General features: G+C 39.8%; 1 protein-coding gene across 8 annotated transcripts in view; it reads right to left on the bottom strand.

The window, feature by feature from the left end:
- The window catches only part of DISP1 (dispatched RND transporter family member 1), an 85032-nt gene that overhangs the window by 31728 nt on the left and 32826 nt on the right, over positions 1-20478 (bottom strand). The window contains exon 1 of one of the 8 annotated variants that reach the window (XM_023922892.2): positions 7059-7216. The exons of 5 other annotated variants lie outside the window; for them this stretch is intronic. The gene's annotated coding sequence lies outside the window, so the exon portion shown is untranslated. Of the gene's footprint in view, positions 1-4381; positions 4629-6975; positions 7217-20478 lie in introns of those variants that run through there. 2 more of the 8 variants (XM_086878825.1, XM_086878824.1) reach the window with 2 other exon arrangements.

Below are 20478 nucleotides of genomic sequence, written 5' to 3'. Positions count from 1 at the left end.
GAGAGCTGCAGTGTTTTCAGATGCTCAAAAATAACTTTAGATTAACACGAGTAAAACTCTGCTCTGAGCTCCACCTTTCAAAACGGAAATAGAAAGGAGTCACATGCATTGCCAGGAATGTTTCAAATTATTTAAATTTGTTAAACAAAATGTTAAGAGTGAAGTTATGTCAGTTTTCAGTCACTAAACCAAATTATAAGTCAAATCAATAGAGATTTGACAGTGTCTGTGTCACAGCTAACAAGTAATGGCTGACATGCACAGAACAAGATCACTGTGCACAAAACTAAGCTAGAGCCACTATTTATAAAAACAGATTTTGGTATAAACGGTGTCACCATCCACACCTTGCACTGCAATTTACCTGTGTGCTTTGAAAACCTGCAGGAGACAAGCCCACACAAAAGAGATTAATAACCAATAATATGCAGGTTTCAGTAACCTTCTTTCCAATTTCTATTAAAAACAAGGCATATTCACGTTTATAAAGAAATTTTGAAATGCCTCATTTGAATAAATCAAGCCATTTCAGCAGACATATCAAATTTTCTGAATAGTAGACTAGATCCTCAGCAGAAGCTCAAAATGAACTGTTACAAATACTGAAAAGACAGAAGTTTTTCCCAAGCTGACAAAAAAATAATCCCAGGATTGAATTACTGCTGATTGAGAAGCTCTTGTTTCTCAGTGACATGTATTCTAAAGGCAGTACATAATGTACTGTCTTGTAAATAAAGGATATTAAAAGGTTTTCCAAGCAATACGTAGGTAAATGAGAACTATTTGCATTTTAGAAGTGACCACAGCTCAAGATCAAAACTTGTGTGAGGTGCTCACAGCCACCAGTTTTACCCATCTTAACTATAACTTTGTTTTAATAAGATGAAAAGGTAAGTTGAAGATCATTATTTTGATAAACAACATGAAAGGTCAAATACCACACTGATAAGAGTTTGCTACCCAATTTACGTGGGCCTGGGGGAGGGAGGAGGAGAAAGAGGAAGAAAAAACACTAATTATGTACTACTTAAAAGAATAAATCAACACTTGTTGAAAAAACAGAATCAGTTAATTACTACTGCTTTGACTTTTTAATACTGAATTTAATTAACAGCATTGCAAGTGCAAATTGCAAGGCTTGAATTACAGACACTGAACTTTGCAGAGAGAGACAACATACATAGATTAAGGCAGATAATCAAGGAAGTTTCTAACTCATTTTTTTCCCTGGTACCTCTGCTGAGTGCTCAGAGAGCTAAGCCTGTCCAGCCAGCTGAACTATTTAATTGCCTGAATGCTTATTCTGAGCAGAAAGTGCTTTGCCGACTGGAATGCTCCCCCTGGCAGCCCCCTGCGTAGCATCTCCCTGAGACAGAGCTAAATCCTCCACTTCTGAAACAAAAATTAATCCTCTGCTATTTGTTCTAGATCATGTGCAGAGCCAGATGCCCTGGGAAATCACTTTCATTCAGATAACTGCTCAGAACAGGAGAATATGCTGCCTGACAAGCAAATTCTTCCAGCCTTCAATTCCACACATTCCTGCCGGGTACCCCCTCCCCTGGCCCAGGCAAGTCAAGCCCAAGGAGGACTTTCTGCTGAGCACAGAGAGCAAATTCAAGGGGCTGGATAAACTTCAGTTTGGTCTGAAAAGACATGTTAGTTATGTGAAATTCCACTGTGTTTCAGCAGTCTGGTTTTCTCTCACACTGCAGGCAACACCAAACCTCCGTGGGCACAGCAAGAGCTGGACATTGAGGCAGAGAAAGCTCCTCTCCAGGTGTCTGGCAGCATTTTAGGAATTTCTGGCTGCTTATTTTTACATTCACTCACATAAGAGATAGGCTGCATGGCGATGCTGTTCCATTTATTTCTAAGTTAGTTGGGCCCATCCACATTATCACTTGAAACTGCTGTACACTAATCAAAGTTACTGTCTACTGTAATAACTGAACAGAAGGGAGAGAGACTGCAAATATCTGATATTTCAGGATGACAGACCCACATCCCTTCACTTCAAACCCAGGACATGTACAACATTAATTTTTAGTGGCTGTTTTCAATCACTTCATGAAGGAAACCACACATCTCTGTGCCAGGCACACACGTGCCAAACAGAGATGCCCAAACTCATGCCCGCAGCACACGGGCAATCCCGGCACAGACACACGGGCTTGGCCCTTCAGTGGATCTGTGCCCCTTGAGAAAACTGGTATGGGAATTGTAACTTGTCCAGACAGCTCAGCAGCCTCCATTTAATATGATCAAAGAGAAATGCTTTATTTTCCACAGATGTAGTATCTACCTGTGTACCTTTTGTTCAGAAACGTTTTAGAACTACTGAATTTGACAAAAAGTACTCCATCATCATGTCATCAGTACCACAACCTATATTTCTGCCTTTGTTCTCCTATTGAACAAGCAATTCATGAACCATTTCAAACATTAAAATTTTAACAGATAGAGCTAATTCTTTCTTTTTTTCCTAAGCCTTGAGGAACTCTTGAGTTCTGTCCATTTTTATGGAGTCTTTTAGAGAGGCAATGGAAGCACCTGCTTGCCTTGAAGTTTTTCAGTGACACATTAAAGCAAGAGTACGAACAACTGGGACTCAAACCAATTCACTCCCATATGAGCTGGGCAGTACATTTTCATTTGGTTTGGTAACTTTTCTATTTTGAGTAATTGAATTTGATCAGGCTAATGCAATCTGAGTTTTGTTTCACTCGTGTTTGAGGTGATTAAAAATTCTGTACTATGATACTTCATTTGTGTCCCTCTCTACAGAAGTGACTGCAAACCCACTGAGAGCAAAATTTCACCTGCAGCTGTCACACCAAAATATATTCTTGGATTATATTCTTAACTCTCCACTGCGTTTTGTCTTCTCTGCCATAATTGCAGTGACTGGGAACTTAGAGAGGTGCAACAATGGCCCAATAAATAGTTATCTGAGAGGATGAATAAATAAGCCAATTAAGATATGACAAGTAAAAGCATAGTTGAGATTTTTTGACATGGGTGTGGAAAATCTAAAAAAAAGAATCTTTGAAAATTTAGTCTTTAAGAATTCTGAATTCTTTCCACGTTGAAGTTTATTTTTGCTGCACTTCTCAGAGTGCTTTAGGATCTGGCATTCTCCAGTAGTGGGGTTTTCAGACTTGTGAAAATTTACACCTGAAAGCTTTGAAGCAGTGGGCAGGTATTCAGAATAATGAGGCTGTAGAAAATACAAGTTCTAATGCAGGTAGCCCTACTTAATAGAAGATTAAATACAACTAGAAAAAGTGTTAATCTACATGTTTAATACATCCCACGTCTCTAGCTGGACACAAGGTATTTTAAATCTCATCATCTGTTTAGAAATTATGCCAGCTGGACTGCTAAGGGAAGAAAACCAGAATTGTCTTTAATTACTGCACTCTGGATAGCAGTAACTGCTCAGAAAGCACTTTAACCATGCAGTTCAAAACAACTCTTTGAAGAGTATCATATCTGGAATGTACCATGGTCTGCTGCAGCGATGTTCCTTCATGACAGTTTTATGGAGTAATCCATCTATTATTTGTGGAGCTAGCAGTGAGCACAGCTCACCCAGCAGACAGCTGCCATTCGCCTTGCAAGCCCTCCAGGAGATAAAGTAATGCTGTACCACACAAACTATGTGGGATTTGGTGCTCCATGACTAGCATGTTCTTGTAAAACTGGAATTAAGTTCACCTGTTCCTTTGGCTTCAACTGAAAGAAGTTTTCCTCGATTTAAGTTTCTTAAAAAGAAAAAAAAACCCAAAAAACAACAAAAACACCCCAACCAGACTTAAAAAAACATTGGTTCAACAAATCCCATCTGGACTCATAATGACTGCAATTGGGAATGATAAAAGTGCAAATCCAAAAGGGAACGACGTAATGGAAATTTAGTATAACCTAATATATTAGTACAGATAATTTATAGATTTTTAGGAGACAACATAGAACAGCCAAGTGTTGAGAGTTGTTTTAACCATATAAGAAAAAAAAAATACCCCAAATCTGTAAATTGCACAAAACCAAAACGAAACTGTTGTAAGACTTCAGACTTTTCATTTAAGGCAGGACAAAATTCAAATTATATTTCAAAGTTATCTAAAGCTTCTCAGCTGTAGTCAGCACTGCACCACTCAGCCAGCTGAATCAGCCCAGGCTTTATGGACTTTGCAGACCTGCTAGCTACACAAAGCATCATAGTTCTGAGATGAACACGATGTCCAAAGTAACAAAAATGTCTTTTCAGGTTAAAATTCATCTAAACCAGCTGGATTCCAGAAGCAGTGCATTTCTACAATAAGCAACATTTAACAACCCCAGCACTACATGGTAAGGCTCCTTCTAGATGAAATACCGTAATGGCCTCGCAGTCCTTTAAGACGCTGAAGTTTTCCAGTGCGGCCAATAATCTTACAGTCTGCAAACTCAGTTAAATCCTCTCCAGGCTTTGTCTGCTGTGCCAGCCGGTGCACAGCTACTCCAAAGGAGGGTTTGCTCCTCCTTCACATTACCAGAATTCTTTGTATCTTTGCTTTTTCTCAGTGCTGAGAGAAGTAACAAGTGGTGCCTGGTGTCTGATACTGGATTTCATGGGAGATGTCTACTTATCTATCACTGCAGTGGTCTTTAGAAAGTCAAACTACTTTTTAATGTTTTATGGTTGTTGATCTCCATTTTGGCTCTCAGCAAGAGATTTTTCAAATTCTCCAGCTCTTACTCCAGTGCTATCATACGTGGTGCTTGGTTTCTCTCAATACTTTAATTTTTCCTTTTCCGTTTCAGCTGTTAACCCCTACCTCATCCCTGGAAAGCTTTCCCTATACAAAATACAGGCACTACCCAGAACAAGCCATTCCTGTGCTTTCCTTTTTGTCCTCAGATATTTCAAGTATATTAAATTTGTGCATTTCAGCTTCAGGAAGTCTCAAAATCTTATTTCACAAACAAGGAAGTTTACCTAATATATTTATTAATACAGCCATTTCACTTGGAGAATTGGTATCACACAGCTCCTATTTTTGAGAAATTCCATTATGGTCAGTTTGTTTTCTGCACCGTCTATAAACACCCATTTTCTCAACTAATGTCACCCCATTAACAAGTAGATCTTCAGCAGTCTAAGTCCTTGTTCCATAAGGCAGTAGTTGGCAGACAATTATGAAGCAGAAGAGGTTTGTAGAGGGGAAATTTCCCCTCCTCCAAGTGTTCTGAGAGCCAGCTGTCCCTGCCATCCCTCTCCACAGCCTGCGAGGCTGTGAAGCTGTCCTGTCCTGAACCTGAGACTCCATGAGTTCATTTCCTGTGTCGCAGGCTGGCTCGGGAACCATAATTCCTGTGACAGGGAGTTTCCAGATGTCACCGTGCCAGCAGCACAGCTCACGTACAGATGGGCACTGGCAACCAGCATTGCCAAGCCGGCACAAGAACGGACCCACCAGCGACAGCTATGGGGCGAGGGAGCTGGGAAAGACTGCAAAGGCTGGGAAAACCAGGATTCTTCAGACCCTCAAAACAGCTTTTGCTTTGCTTTTAAGCTAAAGTTACTTCTCCTGGCAAAGAGAGCAAAACAACAGCAGACCATTTCCAGAAATCATTTGCAGGGCTTCAACTACAGAAATCAATGTCAGTGCTTTAGCTACAAAGTCAAAATTTACAATAGATATAATTAGACTGTACATAGAAGCAACAACAAGGAGCTCTGAACTATCTTCCAAAAGTTTTGTACGATTCTAGAGTTTTAATAAAAAAAAAAAAAGCATATCTATGTAGAGAAGATGGAAAATAAATGTATTAAAGTCTGAAATAGCTTCAAATAGTCTGAGTTTTGGAATGAAATACAGCTACAAGCAGAAATTATTGGAACCACACTACTTCAAGAAAAAAATGTGCATAGTTCTGGAAAGCAGGTGTATACCTCAGCGCAGTTTAAGAGCCCAGAAAGCTGTTAAAAAACCCGAAACACTGCTTACAACTGCCACACTGTCATCGCACTAAATCTTATTTACACAACTTACTGACTTTCCATTACCCTATGAAAGACTTTAAAGTTTCTGTAATTGCAAATATTCTGATCCAGAATAGCTCTAATCCTGCTTACATAGAGCAGGGAGAAACCAAAATATGTCTCTTTCTGGCTGTAAGAAGAGTTACTTGCATTGAAAGTTCTACATGTTTTAACTTCAACATCCTGTGGGATTAACATTGAAATTATTACAGCTGTAAAGGGACACAAAAGCAACACTCTTTAAGGTATGGCCCCAGGTATACCTACCATCACCACGGCTATATTAATGTTACCTAAGAGGTTAAGAAACCTCTCCACCATCTGCTTAATATCAGACTTTTTGTTTTCTGTCCAAATTTAAAGGCTGTGTTTGAACACAGTAACATAGTAACAAGAGAATTGTTACTAATATTAGCATTTTTCTTCCTATTTTAATAGAAGCACTAATACAGTGTTCCTCTACAGTACATTAAAGAAGGCAAGGACTCACTGAGAACGTCAGGGCACATCAGGCAGGTACACACTGGCAGTCACACTTATTTGATAAACACAAACCATTCTTTGCATTTGTCTACAGAAAACACAGCAAAGCATTTTTACACTATCAGTTCAGCTATAATTTTCTTCGAAAGCTAAACACGGGAGTTTGGTTTTTTTTCTCCCCCCCGCTTCACTTCCCAAGCATGAGTGGGTTTAAAGTCTCCCGTTTGCTAAGCTGTGCTCTGAAGGTCAAATGATAAACCTTGTACAGCACTTTTATCACAGCGCATCTGCCCGAAGAGCCGGATCTCGAGTAGGGGAGGGTTTGCTTTCTCACCGGGCTCTTCAGCGCGGGCAGCGTCCCGCGCTAAGCTCTCCGGCATTTCTACCCCGCGGAAAAGTCTCTCACAATCCCAGGAGCCCACTTGCATTACAAAGTAGCACTGCAGTCCAAATAAACGCACTGAGTTAAACCTCCATCCTCACGCTTCCCGAAGGCACCGCCAGCTCCGAAACCACCCGGCGGGACGCAGCTCTCGCCACTCACCAGCCGCAACTCGGGGCAGACGGGCAGGAAGGAGAGGGCAGCCCGCTCTCGACCCAGGTATCCCCGGCTCCGCGCCCGCTCTCCCCGCAGCCGGAGCCGCTGCTCCGCTCGCCCCGACTCTGGCCCCGAGCGGGGAGCGCCGGGAGCCGGGGCCGCCCCTCCCCGCGGCAGGTCGGGGTCTGGCAGCGCCCGGCGGCTCCTCCCCTCTCCTGCTGCCGCCGCGGGAGCCCCGGGCCGCTCCCCGCCCTCGCTCCCCGCCCTCGCTCCCGGCCCCCTCGGATCGGGCTCGGGGCTCGGGGCGCGGGGCCGAGCGCTGCAGCTGCACCTGCCCGCGCCCACCGGGGCTGCCCGAGCCGCGGGCTCCGCGCCAGCCGCCACACGTGGAGAGCACGAGTGGCACCACCTTGGCACCGGCTGCTGGAAATGGAAAGAGCCCAGCGAGGCGGGAGAATGAAAACAGCTCCGGGGCTCATTTGGAGGGCTTTTCAAACTCACTGCAGCCCTCATTAGCTCCTGGCAGGGGCTTGTCCCCCAGCACCAAGCTCTTACTTCATCCTTTGGTTGTCAGGCATTTCTTACAAAATATTGGTGTGTGGCTACAAATCTCCAACAGGTCTCCAGCAACAAAATACCTACTGGGATTTAAGGGCTTTTATCCCACCACATTTTAGGATATTTATACCTAAAAAACCTTCTTCCACACAGGAATACTCGAGGACCTGGCAGTTCATGTCCACATACGTCTCAGATAACATTTTTTTATAAGACTTTATAAATAGAAGCGTAATTATTAGAGACTATTAACGTGAAAAACTGAAAAAATCACGGTTCACAACTCTAAATGAAAAAATAGAGATTACCAAAGTCTGGAGATATTTAAACCCTCAATTCTAGGTATTAATGTGGGGAACATGGTACTCGCTCACTTAGCATAGCCGTTCTATGAGGAGCTTAAAACCCTACCAGAGGAAATGCTATAAATAGGTCTCGATCTGTGGTATACCAGGAGACTACATTCAAACTAACTACTAAAGCCCATATGCTCACAAGCCTTGTGTTTTGGGAGCTGATTCCAGGTTTTTCCTCAGCTCTGGGTATCTCAGATACAAGCCTCAGAACTGGCATCTTCCTGGGGTTTGATCTTGTGAATCAGTTCCAAGATCTGTAAATCCAAAATAGATCACAATTCACAGGCATCTGACTGGCTTTCAGAAGTGCTCTCCTTACTCTCTACTGAAATACAGGAGCTCTGATTTCAGGGTCAAGTTGAACTGGTTGGTGCAAAAGGAATTTCTCATCTATAAACACCTTTACTCTTTGTAAAGCAAAAGATTTAACCAAAGGAAACACTGAGGTTCAATTTCCCTTAGCATAACCTTAGAATTACGCATTCCAATTGTGACAGAAGTTTTTACACAAGGCTTTAGCCCTTCCTGCTAATTGGATCTGGTCTTTTAACAGGTGGTGAGAAACTGTGCTGCTTCCCCACTTCTAAGGGGAAACTTTTTTTTTAAACGTATCTTCCTTGACTTTCTCACTGAGCTTCAACTGGGAAATTTCACTGGCATCAGCAGCTGTCTCCACCTCCCCCACACCATCAGCATCCTATCTGGAACATCATTTTTCTAACATTAATGGATTCTCTAACAGAAAACTTTTCCATCCAAGGTAGAACCATTAAGCGTTAGTGATCTAGGACAGATTTTATGTAAGAAATGTATTTTGCTCAAATGTATTTATTGAGCAAAACAGCACTACTACAAAGAAGGTAACTTTCAACCATAATTCAAAATGAAAGTAGGACTGCAATACAGTATTCACTTTCTGAATATCTGAAACACATAATATAGCCTGGAAGCACCAGAAGAATAATCTCAAAGTTACTTTTCCAAAGTCATGCAACTCCGTGTATTTTTAAAAAAAACATACCTACTATGACATGTATTTCTGAAATGTGTAAACATTAGTGTGTATCAGTTCACTGCAGCTGTGTCCCTCGTTAACCACCTCAAAGAACTGACAAGAGGCACATAATATTTGCAAACTGCTTTTATATCTAGGAGGAAAAGGACTATAAAAATCTAAAGGATTACAGTCTATTAAAACTCTTAGATTATATGTGCTGAAGAAAATAGTGTTAGTTTCTTAGCATATAAATTTAACACAGATACTTTGTTCCCAAGGATGACAGAAAAATGAATGTATAATGCATGTTCAGAGATACGCTTAATAAAAGTATTTGTCCAAATGGGATTTAAGTAGCGTATCATATATTTGAATTACAGTCTTGTAGTAGATTATTGCCCTTGCAGTATCTGAAACAAAAGAGTTTGGTTTCTCTCACTAAGTACTGAGAAACCTTTTCCCTATGCTACACTTTGGCCTTGCAGAGCCTTAGTTGCCCAGGGTCCCCCCAGTATATTCCTGGTTTGGACATTTCCATCATCCACCCTTCAACATCCCCTTCTGCATCACTTCTAAAGTTGATACTTATTCCACCATTTATCTCCAGCAACAGAAGACAAATGCTGACTTCTTTATTTGCAAGTGATTAAAAAATACAACTGAGGTCTACAGCATATGGAATGTAGGTTCAGAAAAAACAGGGGAAGGTGAAAAAGGATGGAAGAACTTAGAGTGATTCAAGGCAGACCAGAAATGTCAGATTTGATCTGTGGAAGCCTCGAGAGGATAAACGAGTAACGCTCTGCCCTATTCACCGCCTGGAAATGCATCTATGCAGGGAATCTGGAGGACATCTGCACTACTAATTCAGCTTTGGTTTAATTCAAAATGATCCTTGATGCATCAGGAAGTTCTGTCTACCTATGGATCTACCTTCACAAATACTTTAATTTTCAAAGAAAAATTCTTTAACTTAGTTATCTTAAGAGATGCTTTCTCTATTTTTCTATTATAAGCTGTGGGGTTTTTAAATTGAGATTTTAAAATAACATTTTTCACAGTACACCTCATGATTAAAATCAAGTAGTAGTAAAAAGACTAATACAGTTCCCAGATTGCTGTATACAGTACTTTGGAAAGAGGTTACGAAGATAACCGTGGTAGAAACTCAAATGAGATGTAGCCTGTATAAGAAAATGAGCTTAAAAAACTGAAGCTTGTATTTACAGAGTAGGACTGACAGTGTTATAGTGCATGAAGTTTGACCATTCTCTTTCTTCAAACAAGATACAAACAGCCACAATACTTGGCTATGACCCTTTCACAGCCTCTCCTAAGCTGAAGACATCGGGCAATGCCATCGAGTGCCAGTCAGTTCTCCAACCTCTGGCTGCCCATGATCAAGAGCCATGACCAAGCTGCCACCACTCCACCACAGGAGGTGCAGATACACCTTGTACCTTTTCCTGGCTGGATGCCTTCACCTACCTCTCTGAGCTTAAGATGACATTAATCATAAGTTCTTCCTGTCACAGTGTTAACTCTTCCAAAGAGAGATCCAGAAGAAGCTGAAAGACTTTGAGCACTGAACGCTAATAAAAGAGCTGGTGGAAGTCTTGGGGGTTCTGGGGATGAATGCGTGATGAAGGACTAAGCAAGTACTCAGGAAAAAAGTGCAGAGGCTTCCAAAATTCTTGAAAACCAGACAGAAGGCACAAGAGGTGCTGTAGAAATTCTGATGAATTGCTAATGAACTGGGGAGAATAAGGGAATATGGAATAAGAGAGCCAATTAGAGGTTAAAATGACAAAATGAGTTCTGCACGTGGCACATGTACTCTGCACATATTTTATTATAGCTACATTGAATTTTTATTACAATTCCTATGCACCTACAGAATTTCCTGGCTGGTGGGTTTTTTTTCTCTTGGATGCAAAAGTCTCTGTTGCCTTTTAGATGCCATAGCACAAGTATTCACAGTAGGCAATTTACCAAATGCCTTTTAAAATAAACCTAGCAGGAAAAACATGGTAGGAACCAACTATTCATTTACTACTTTTCATACTAAAGTATATTTTGGTGCAACACCTGAGGTAATACTAAGGTAGCAGTACCTACTTTAACTATTCAGAGGTACACAGGGCGCAGACCAGGAACTTCCAGCTTCTAGCAGCACATGGGACATGCCAGCAACATAGTGAGGAAGTTAATTGGGCTGAGTCAGCCTGATCCATCCAAGATTACAAGGTCTAGACTGCCACTGATCCTCACACCTGACAACCTGCAGAGAGATCCAAGAGCCTGCATGGTTTTCCCAAGTGTTCTTGGGTCCAGAAATATGAGGCAAAGACACAGAGTGACTTATCTGAGACTGTAGTCATGCAAGTGTGAGCTGTCTGCTCCTAAGCATAAACTGAACCTGAAAAGAGAATAGCTGTGTCCATAAGGAAATGATGTTGGAAACTCTCAAAATTGGCATTTGGAAGCCTCTAAACATTGGAGTTAGTTTGCAGCCTCTGTTACCCATCCAGAGATGAAAGAAAATATTGCAAAATATAAAAACAAAAGCAGCCAGCAATGAAAATCTGGCACTTCAATCTCTAGGTTTATTTTCTTGAGCTACAGGATGAAGAAAAGGAAGTGATTGAAATTCAAGGTGTTAAAACCTGCATCCTCTTATACTGGTATTCTTCTATACCCTTTTTTCTTCCCCTTCAAGTGTACAAGACAGACCTTCTTATAAATATAGGTTGTACTATAAGCAAAACTGATTCAATATCATCATTTACCTATGGCAGAAGCCTTAAGTAGAGTCCTCCACTTACAGACTGCTGCCTCCACAAGGATGAAATTTTGCCTGATCAATAGAGGACATTTGTCCTTCTCCAGCTTCCATTCATCCAGACTTTATCACAAAATCTTTTGTAATTGATAACCTGAAGAAAGGCTGAGAACTGAGTTTGTAGGCTGAGAAATCTTTACACCGTGCAAAGCAGTCTTTTTCCATCACTAGTGACAGGGGAAAAGTTAAGACATGCTCACTGCTCATACTCTACTCATTGTGGTTGTTTTTTGGGCTTTGGTTTGTTTGTTTGCTTTGGTTGTTTGGGTTTAAGATATGCAAAGGACATCTGGCTTGGATTGGGAAAATTTAAACTCCACACATTACATTCAATAAACCAGATACCAACATTCTTTTTAATATGCTGGAAACTGGACAGTTAAGGCCACATCAGCTTAAATAACACCAAAAGTCAAAGCACAGAAATAAATTTCTGGGGGCAAAGAGGGTCATTCATTGTCCATGAAATGCCTAGAACAATGTCCTCTCAGTCCCTAGTGTAATGAAAAAGTTAGTTCAGTACGAGTCTGCAAACAAATACAGCCTGATTTTAAACTATTTCCTTTATTGTTTTTTTTTGTCCTTTATTCATTTTTTTAAAAAGCTTTCAAAGTATGATAATGACATTTTACAGTCTTGCCTCTTCCCCCAACTGAAACAAGTCACTGGCAGCATTTCCCTAACTTTTTTTCTTTGGGATCCTGAGATTTTAAATGTGAAGCCTGAGTTTTATAACATATAAGACTGTATTGTTTTATCTACTTACAGAACAGAAATACTAATACAAATTTAATGACTTTTTTTGTGGAGATCTAACAGATATAAACCTTTATTTTTCATGTTTCCAAACCACATGTACTCTGAATTGAAATGCGTATGTGAGGCTCCACAGTACCTCAATCACGCAAAAGCCTTGAAAAGCTATTAAGTTTTAAAATTCTCCACATTGGGTGAAATTATTTACATTAGCAAAATAAGTTGTATATTAATCATGAAAAACAGAAGAAAACATTAGATTTAATACTCTGCAAAAAAGCTTTAATACAGAAAGTTTATAGGACAGTTTTATTAGCATCTCAAATAGTTTTCTGATACTAATATGAAGAAAACTTGTTAAAAAACCAAATAAATCTGGAAGCAGAACTGAATATCTGTACTTCTGATTTATCTACAGCTTACAGTGTTTTGAAGGAATTTTTAATAGCTTGTCTTCAGCTGTAAAAGTTTCATTCTCTAAACAGAGTGCTCCAATAATAAGTTACATTAAAATGCAGCTGCATAAACATGTTTACACACAGTTGTATTTTCTCATTCACATTCCTTTCTCACAGGTGTACCTTTTCCACTATGAAGTAACTAAACTTAAATGTATCTTATGTAAGTGCACACATGTATAATGTCACTTGTAAAACAGTCCAGGCTGACCAGGGGGAAAAACTAACAGAATGTTTTATCTGAACATAAAATAAACAAGTGACATAAAAAGCAGTAATTCTACCACTTGTACAACAGCAGCACTTAAATTACAACCACCAGCCTGATGGCAGTGAAAGCGTCTATTGCAGTGTAATTTTTTTTTTTTCCATGACAGGAGAAATGTATTTTACTAATACTGTTTTAATAACCACCACATTAACTTGTCTGTTATCAAAGAAGTAACAAAAAACTGCATTTCTCCCATCATGTGAAGAAATTCATATAGCAACAGTCCAGAAACCACAAATACCACTATTTCCATTTCAGTTAGGGAAGCAAAGGGAAAGTTACTTTTTTCAGATTCATATTCTTAGTTCAGGAAACAGCAAAGTCTTGCAATGTATGGGATTCTTTCAAAATACATCAATAATTTTTAAGATAGGGACAACTGTTTTGAACTTAATTTAGGGAAACTAAGAATGTAACATCTGTATTTATTGCAACTGCATAAGTATTGCCCTATAATGTTTGTGGAATATTAACAGTTGTGTTCAAAATAAACTTTTACATTGCAGATATCAGAAAATATTAATTTTGCTGTTCACTTCTTTCACTTACACAGCTAAATAGAAGGTTCTTGTTATTCATTTAAGAGTAAACTAGGTAAAAATGTCAACTCTGAAACATTTCTTCTACCTATTGCACATTCAATCTTCAGCCTAGCCAAGCTCTCTTGGCTTAGTAAAACTAAGATGAGAGGAAATCCCTACCAGCTTCTTTTTTGTTCCTTTATTATTTTTTTTTAAGATTTTCAAAATTAACTGCCTAAACCTTCAAACAATACATGAAAGAGCTCCCCCTCCTTCTGTGCTCAACCAACATCACACCTTCACTTTTCTTCATTTGGGAAAATGGAATAAGCACCATAGCTAATTTTTATTTTTTTTTTTTTCCCAATCCAGAAAGAGAGATCTAAGTGTTTGGAGTAAACAAGCATTGCTAGAGCCCATAGAGGACCTTTTATTTGAAGTGAGCTTTACTGACACACTAACAAAGGCCTGACAGACAAGGCAAGAGAAAATGGTATTTGAGCACAACCTCAGTGTTTGCTCACCAGGCTGCTTGCCTGCCACAGGCTTACCCAAACACAGCCCCTGCAATGTGAAGTCAATCTTCTCTGGCTGTCTCTTAGCAAACAGATGTGAGCCTGGGAATTCCTCACACATTCAGATAAATCAAGAACCAGACCACTCAGAGCCCCAGCCCCCGTGGCTTTAGAAGGAGATGTCAGATTTCTGCAGGAGTCTCTGATTTCACACTTCTTGGACTAAAATACAGTTATTGCAAATCACATGCAAGTCACATAATGTCCAAAACCGTTCACCAAGTTTGAGACGCTTCTGTTTCACCTGCTACTCTATGAGAAAAACCTTGAGATAAGTCTAAACTACAAAACACCTACGTAACATTCCCCTATGGATTTATTTTTTTTTAATGCTATCTCTATTCCTTTTGTATTATGTCCAAGGGTAGTGAGGCATGTCTTACCAAAAAACTGATCTGGCATTTTCTACTGTGCACACTGGAGCCACACAGTTCTGACTGTACAGTACAAAACTTGTGTTGTACAAAACTGCTATTGTACCTTCCTGATCATTGTTCAAAACTGGAAATCCTTTAGAAAAGCACAAGGTACACAAACATTGCTTTACAGTTGTAATACAAACCCAAATAAACTGCTTCTCTGCATGAGGTCCATTTAACAAACCAGATTTTTATGCAGATGACCCAATATGGACCAAAATGTCTAAGGTGAGGTACTTGAGTGCTTTTCAAGTTTAAGGCTACATCTTGAGATTTACATTCAATAAATAAGCTGGATACCTACCTAAAGATGGATTTCAAGAGCAGACTTTGACTAGATTACTTTATACATTCTGTGATGTATGTAGACATTTAGTTGGACAATACTGATTCTATCATTTTATCCAATTGCTACACTTGCTCAGTTTCTAGGAGATTCATTGGAACAGGATTTGGTTTTCTACTGGTTATATGAACTCTAGTATCAGATTAACTCTCTTCACACAAGAATTAAGGAATCTAAAGAGGATCAGCTGTTGAAATGTACTCAGGAGTACAGTATCTTTCTACACCCAGGATTTGAAGATCAGGCTTTTGAAGCAGCAAGAGTGATACCAGTCTGCAAAGGAAGCCAGGCTATGAGAATTGAGAACACTAGTCAGTGTTGGTCATTAGAGACTACAACTGTGCAGTTGTTTTTTTTTTTTATATCCTGGCAAAGAGGAGTGCCTGGGTATATGCCAGCAGTACCACAGCTGTACAAAGTTAACACCAGCAAAGCACCTCCATATCAGACATGGAGACAAGGAAACAGCAGCTGTGGAAGACTCCTGGCAGCCTCAGGCAGCAGCAGCTGCACAGCCATTCCATGACTCCAAGGGAAGTTGGGTCTCTTTGCAATTCCCTCCCTTCCAGCTCCCTTAATTGAACCATGTACCTGTTCCAGGACATGGGCACTGGTAATTTTAATGAACCTGAGAAATCTGTTTACTACCAAGCCATTGAGCCTTTACAGCAAGTGTTCAGATATTAAAACCTGAATATTCTTTTTATAATTTTAAATCTTACTTCACAGAACAGCCTTGTTTAGTCTACAGATTTAACAGTTACCAGCAGATATCATCTTAAAGAGCAATGCACATAAAAGGTACTGACCTTCCCAGCAAAAACTCATGCCCCAGCTATTAAAAAAAAAAAAAAAAAAGACCAGCCTCAGTGAGGTTGCTCCATTTGTCAGAAGATATTAATTTTTGCATGTGCCCTTTCTATAATAAGTATAAAGCTACCAGCAAAAAATCTTTCCCAAAGAGTTTGCTTTAGAAACAAAGGCAAAACCAGTCTAACCTTGAGGGAACCATCCCAATGAATTTTGCATGACTTGTTCTTCATACTTGTATGACACATCTATGTTTTTCCACCCAGTGAACAGAGAAAGCATCACATGGATCTGGTCACAGTACTCAAAGGCACACGGAGTTATTGCCAGGCATTAGAAGAGACTGTAATACCAGCCAGTTTTCCTTCCACCCTTCCAGTACACACTCCGCTGAGTGTGAGCTGCCAGGCAGGACCAACACTTTGTGCACAGTGAGTTACCCTGAGCTCCTGGGTTAGTGGCACATTGTAAAACAGGGGTGAGAGCAAACTGCTCACACATATCAAGGGGAAGGGGGCTGGGAAGAAGGGAGAGAAAGGAACCTGGAATGCTTAGCCCAGGGTCAGAGGACAAAGAATTTCAGAGCTAGGTGGTAATTTTAACAGGGAAGTGCCTATCATGCAAACACGTGCTCATCATGCTCACCCACACACTTCCTCTTCAGAGATTAGTTTTAATCCCAGTAAGGTTTCTAAATTCAACTCCCCACATACTTGCACAAGCTTGTTTGCTGGCATAAGGATGGTGGCTATAGCAGGCAAGGATAACCAGATGGGGGAAATGCATTTCTTTCAGTAGCACTGATGATTCAGGTTCACTTAGGAGAACACGTGCATATAATGCATATATCAGAGTACAAACTGAAAAAGCAATAGGCTTTACAGGAATAAAGAGAAACTTTTGAAAAATACTTAAGAAAAACCATGCAGTACACAGAATATAACTAAAAGGCAGAAATGCAAATCACAGGGATAAGCATGATGCACAATCTCTGCCTCTGAGTTTTCTGTACAAAAAGTTACTGCTGAACTAGTTTTGAATTCTCACAAAATAACAAAGCACAAACAAAGGACTGTGTTCAAAACACTTACAAACTGAAATTCCAGTTCCCTACATACAGGACCTTCTTTCATTAGGACAAGATGGAAAACAAGTCAGTGATTAGCATTCTAATTCAATACTAAAACATAGTGGTGTACAATTGGTAAAGGCACTGACAGGCATTTTCCCAGGTTCCTTGTTGAATGACTGAACTTTTTCTTTCAGAAAAAACAAGTCAACAGTTCAACGACATCATTATCTGCTATGACTTTCCTCGTAAGTGCTGCATTACTGAGCTCCTTGCATGGCTACTGTAAACACTGAGCAGGAGCACTGATGCTCTTCAGATTATCAGTCAGAGCATGACTGAGAACAGTCAGGTTTCTTGTGCACACAACACACCCCAAAGACTCCACAGCCATCAGAAGCTAGTTTTCAGGTAAAAAGTCACATGAGTGACAGCAGATAAAGATGTATTCCATTAAAATGGCAGTGGTGAAACCTTCAGAGGGAGGTAATTCAAGGGAAATTCTGCTGTGCATTCCTGGATTCTGCAAAGTACTTTCACAAAAGCCTCATGATTTCAAAAATAAAAGACCAGTTCTGTCAAATTTCCTATGCTCACTCCTCCTTATATTTAAAGGTGGAAAGAAATATTTCCCTCAGGGAAGGGGGGCCCAGTTCATAATTCCTGGATTAAACCCATTACAATTAGCTGAAAAATGAAATGATTAGTGACAAGTTCACTGAATTACCTCTTACAGAGGTCACTGGAGCTTCCTAGAAACCTAAAACTGCCACTGTAAATTTAGCTAATAACAACTGAGTTTTTGAAACCAGCTAAATTAGAGGTAAACATAATAAAAAACCTGCTTTAATACCCTAATCTAGTACTGCACTGTAGTACAATACATTTTCACTTCTTCACTTTGAAGTATAAACTGAGGAATACAAGCGTTTTGGCATGCACCACTATTACATCAACATTTTATACCCACAGATGTGGATGTAGAATTTCTATTGATTTTAAATATGCTCATTTCTCTTTGAACTATAACACAAATCAAGAATAATTTTTTTGGCAAGTACACAAACTGCAGCTTGATTAGCACATTTGAAATAAGATTATACAGGGGCTTAAAATAGGATTAAACAAAGGCTTTCACTACATAAAATTCTGTTATGAAATGAATAAATTTTGCAATATCAAGAATCTGGGAAAAAAAAAAGAAACCACATGTACAAAAACCTTGCTTTCGTTCTATGTTTATTACTGCCATTTTGCAGTTTTGCTCAATTATTGATGAAGCACCTTAGACAGAAATTGTTCAGTCCACCACTTTATAGGTTACACTTAGTTTTGCTTAATCTTCCAAGACAGTTCATAAACTCTGTGCACTGTTTCATGTAAAGTACATACAGAGTCCTCAAAGTCCAGCCTGTGTCTCCCCCTTTCCAAGGAAGTGACCTCACCACCAGATTATAAAGTCCTGTTTCTCTTACTGGTGCTCTCCCTCGCTCTGGTCCTGTAAATTTTGCATTCCTAGGAGTACAAAGGATGCCCTTCATCCCAATCCAGTAAACAGCTGAGTACTTAAGAGTCTACTACTTGGTGAGAAACCTCAGCTTGAAATCCTTCAGCTGGATTTCAGCATTAAATCCAAGTCTTGCCTTTCTCAGGGTTATCACACAGCTGTCCAGCAACTGTATCCCAGCTTCGCAGGGCATGTGGAGACACTGGTGTGGTGCTGCTGCAGGGGCACAGGGACACTGGGGTGCTGGCAGGAGCAGCACTGGGCACAGCTCTGCTCCCCAGCACACCAGTTTGCATGGCTGCTGGGACCTCAGTGGGACTGGATGTCACATTTGCTGACACCAAGCTCTCCACTCCTTCCACAAGCAATGAGAGCCTTCATCCCTGCTGTCCCTCCCAACTTCTGATCACTTTGTCAGAGATTACTTCAAGAACTTCCAGAAGTAATGCCATTCCATCCTAGCCAAACCCATTTTGAAATGCCTATTTTTACACAGTGTAAAAATAAACACCTTGAATTCTGCTGGTTCATAAGGAATTGACAGGTAAAATGGGGCTATAACTGAATTACTGGGGAAGAAATGGAACACCCCATGAAACGGTCATGGTAAATCTTACTCTAAATGAGGGTCACCTGTCACAACTGAGCCCTGTTCATTAGTATTGAACAAGGAACTTAACAGAGTTCTTATAGTCTCACAAGCCTTAAATAGATTTAGAACATGCTCTGTTATCATTTATTTTACCAGTGGAACACTATTGTGCAAAGATCATAGAATCCCACTGACCCTGGTCATGAGTTCTGTGGAACTATTACCAAAATTCCACAGCTGCCAGAGACCTTGAATCTGAAGTAGACTGATAATAATTTGCAATTAAGAGACTAACTTACCATAGAGTGCAGGTTTTTTGTCTAAATTCAGTTCCCTTTGTAATTTCTTTTTTCTGCTTACTATTGTAAGGGGTTTTGTTTTAATAATATATCTCATGCAACAGCTAGGCACACCCGTAACAGATAATGATGCAAAAGGCTGGAAAAAGAGCTTGATTAATCAACTCTAAGATTCAATATCACCTTTTGCATAGGACACATCTGATTCTGAACAAGGAAGATAAACATGCTCTGTGCTGTGCATCCGTATCTGCATAGTCTCTGTATCTTCGTGGTAAAGAGTAAGACCATATTATTTCACTTCCTCTTGGCACTGGGTGTCTAAACTGGAAAAAAATGGTAACATTCTCCAGTGCCTAAGTTGGGCAAATTACTTCATTGAAATAAGAATTTCTTTGAACTGTTTCAATTCAGAATTTGCAGAATACTCTCAGTATTTAGAATTTGCATAGGACTCTCAGTAAGAATAAGCCAAGGAAGGACAGGCATTTAAATATGGATGTGTTTTTCATCCTAAGTTAAAGAAACTTAGAGGTAACAAATATTAATTTAAGTAGGCAACCAAATGCTGAGAAATTTGCAAGGAAACTGAGGCATTGAAGTCTTGGAGTGGTCTAAACTGTCTCCAAATATTTCATATTGTATTTCAGGAGTCCAGCTCGTCTTGCAGAGCAATTTCTGCTAGTCTTCATACATTAGGTGATCTAAAATTCAACAAACTCTTTCAGGGGCTGTGCTGAATTATCTGCCATCTGGAAACTGTAAAGATCAGAATTATAGGAAGGGACATGAAAAACTACTATTAAAACACAATGGTGATGGTAAAGCTTGACAACTTTCCAACAGAACTAACTCAAAACCTGCCTTTTCTGAAGACCCATACAACCTGAGGCAAGCTGAGTGAGAGCTAAGGGCCCTGAGGCACCAGATAAGGCTACCCAAGCAGTCTCCTACCTGTGGAGATTAAACTCTATTTCCTTCTACAATGAAATACAGAATTAATTTTTTTTTTGTTTTAGCTTTTAAATTGGATAAAAATATAAATCTAAT

The sequence above is a fragment of the Cyanistes caeruleus genome, chromosome 2 (genome assembly GCF_971803275.1).
Source record: "Cyanistes caeruleus chromosome 2, bCyaCae1.hap1.1, whole genome shotgun sequence".
Taxonomy (NCBI): Eukaryota; Metazoa; Chordata; class Aves; order Passeriformes; family Paridae; genus Cyanistes; species Cyanistes caeruleus.
The sequence above is the reverse complement of the archived record's forward strand: the minus strand, read 5'-3'. Positions and strand labels throughout refer to the sequence as shown.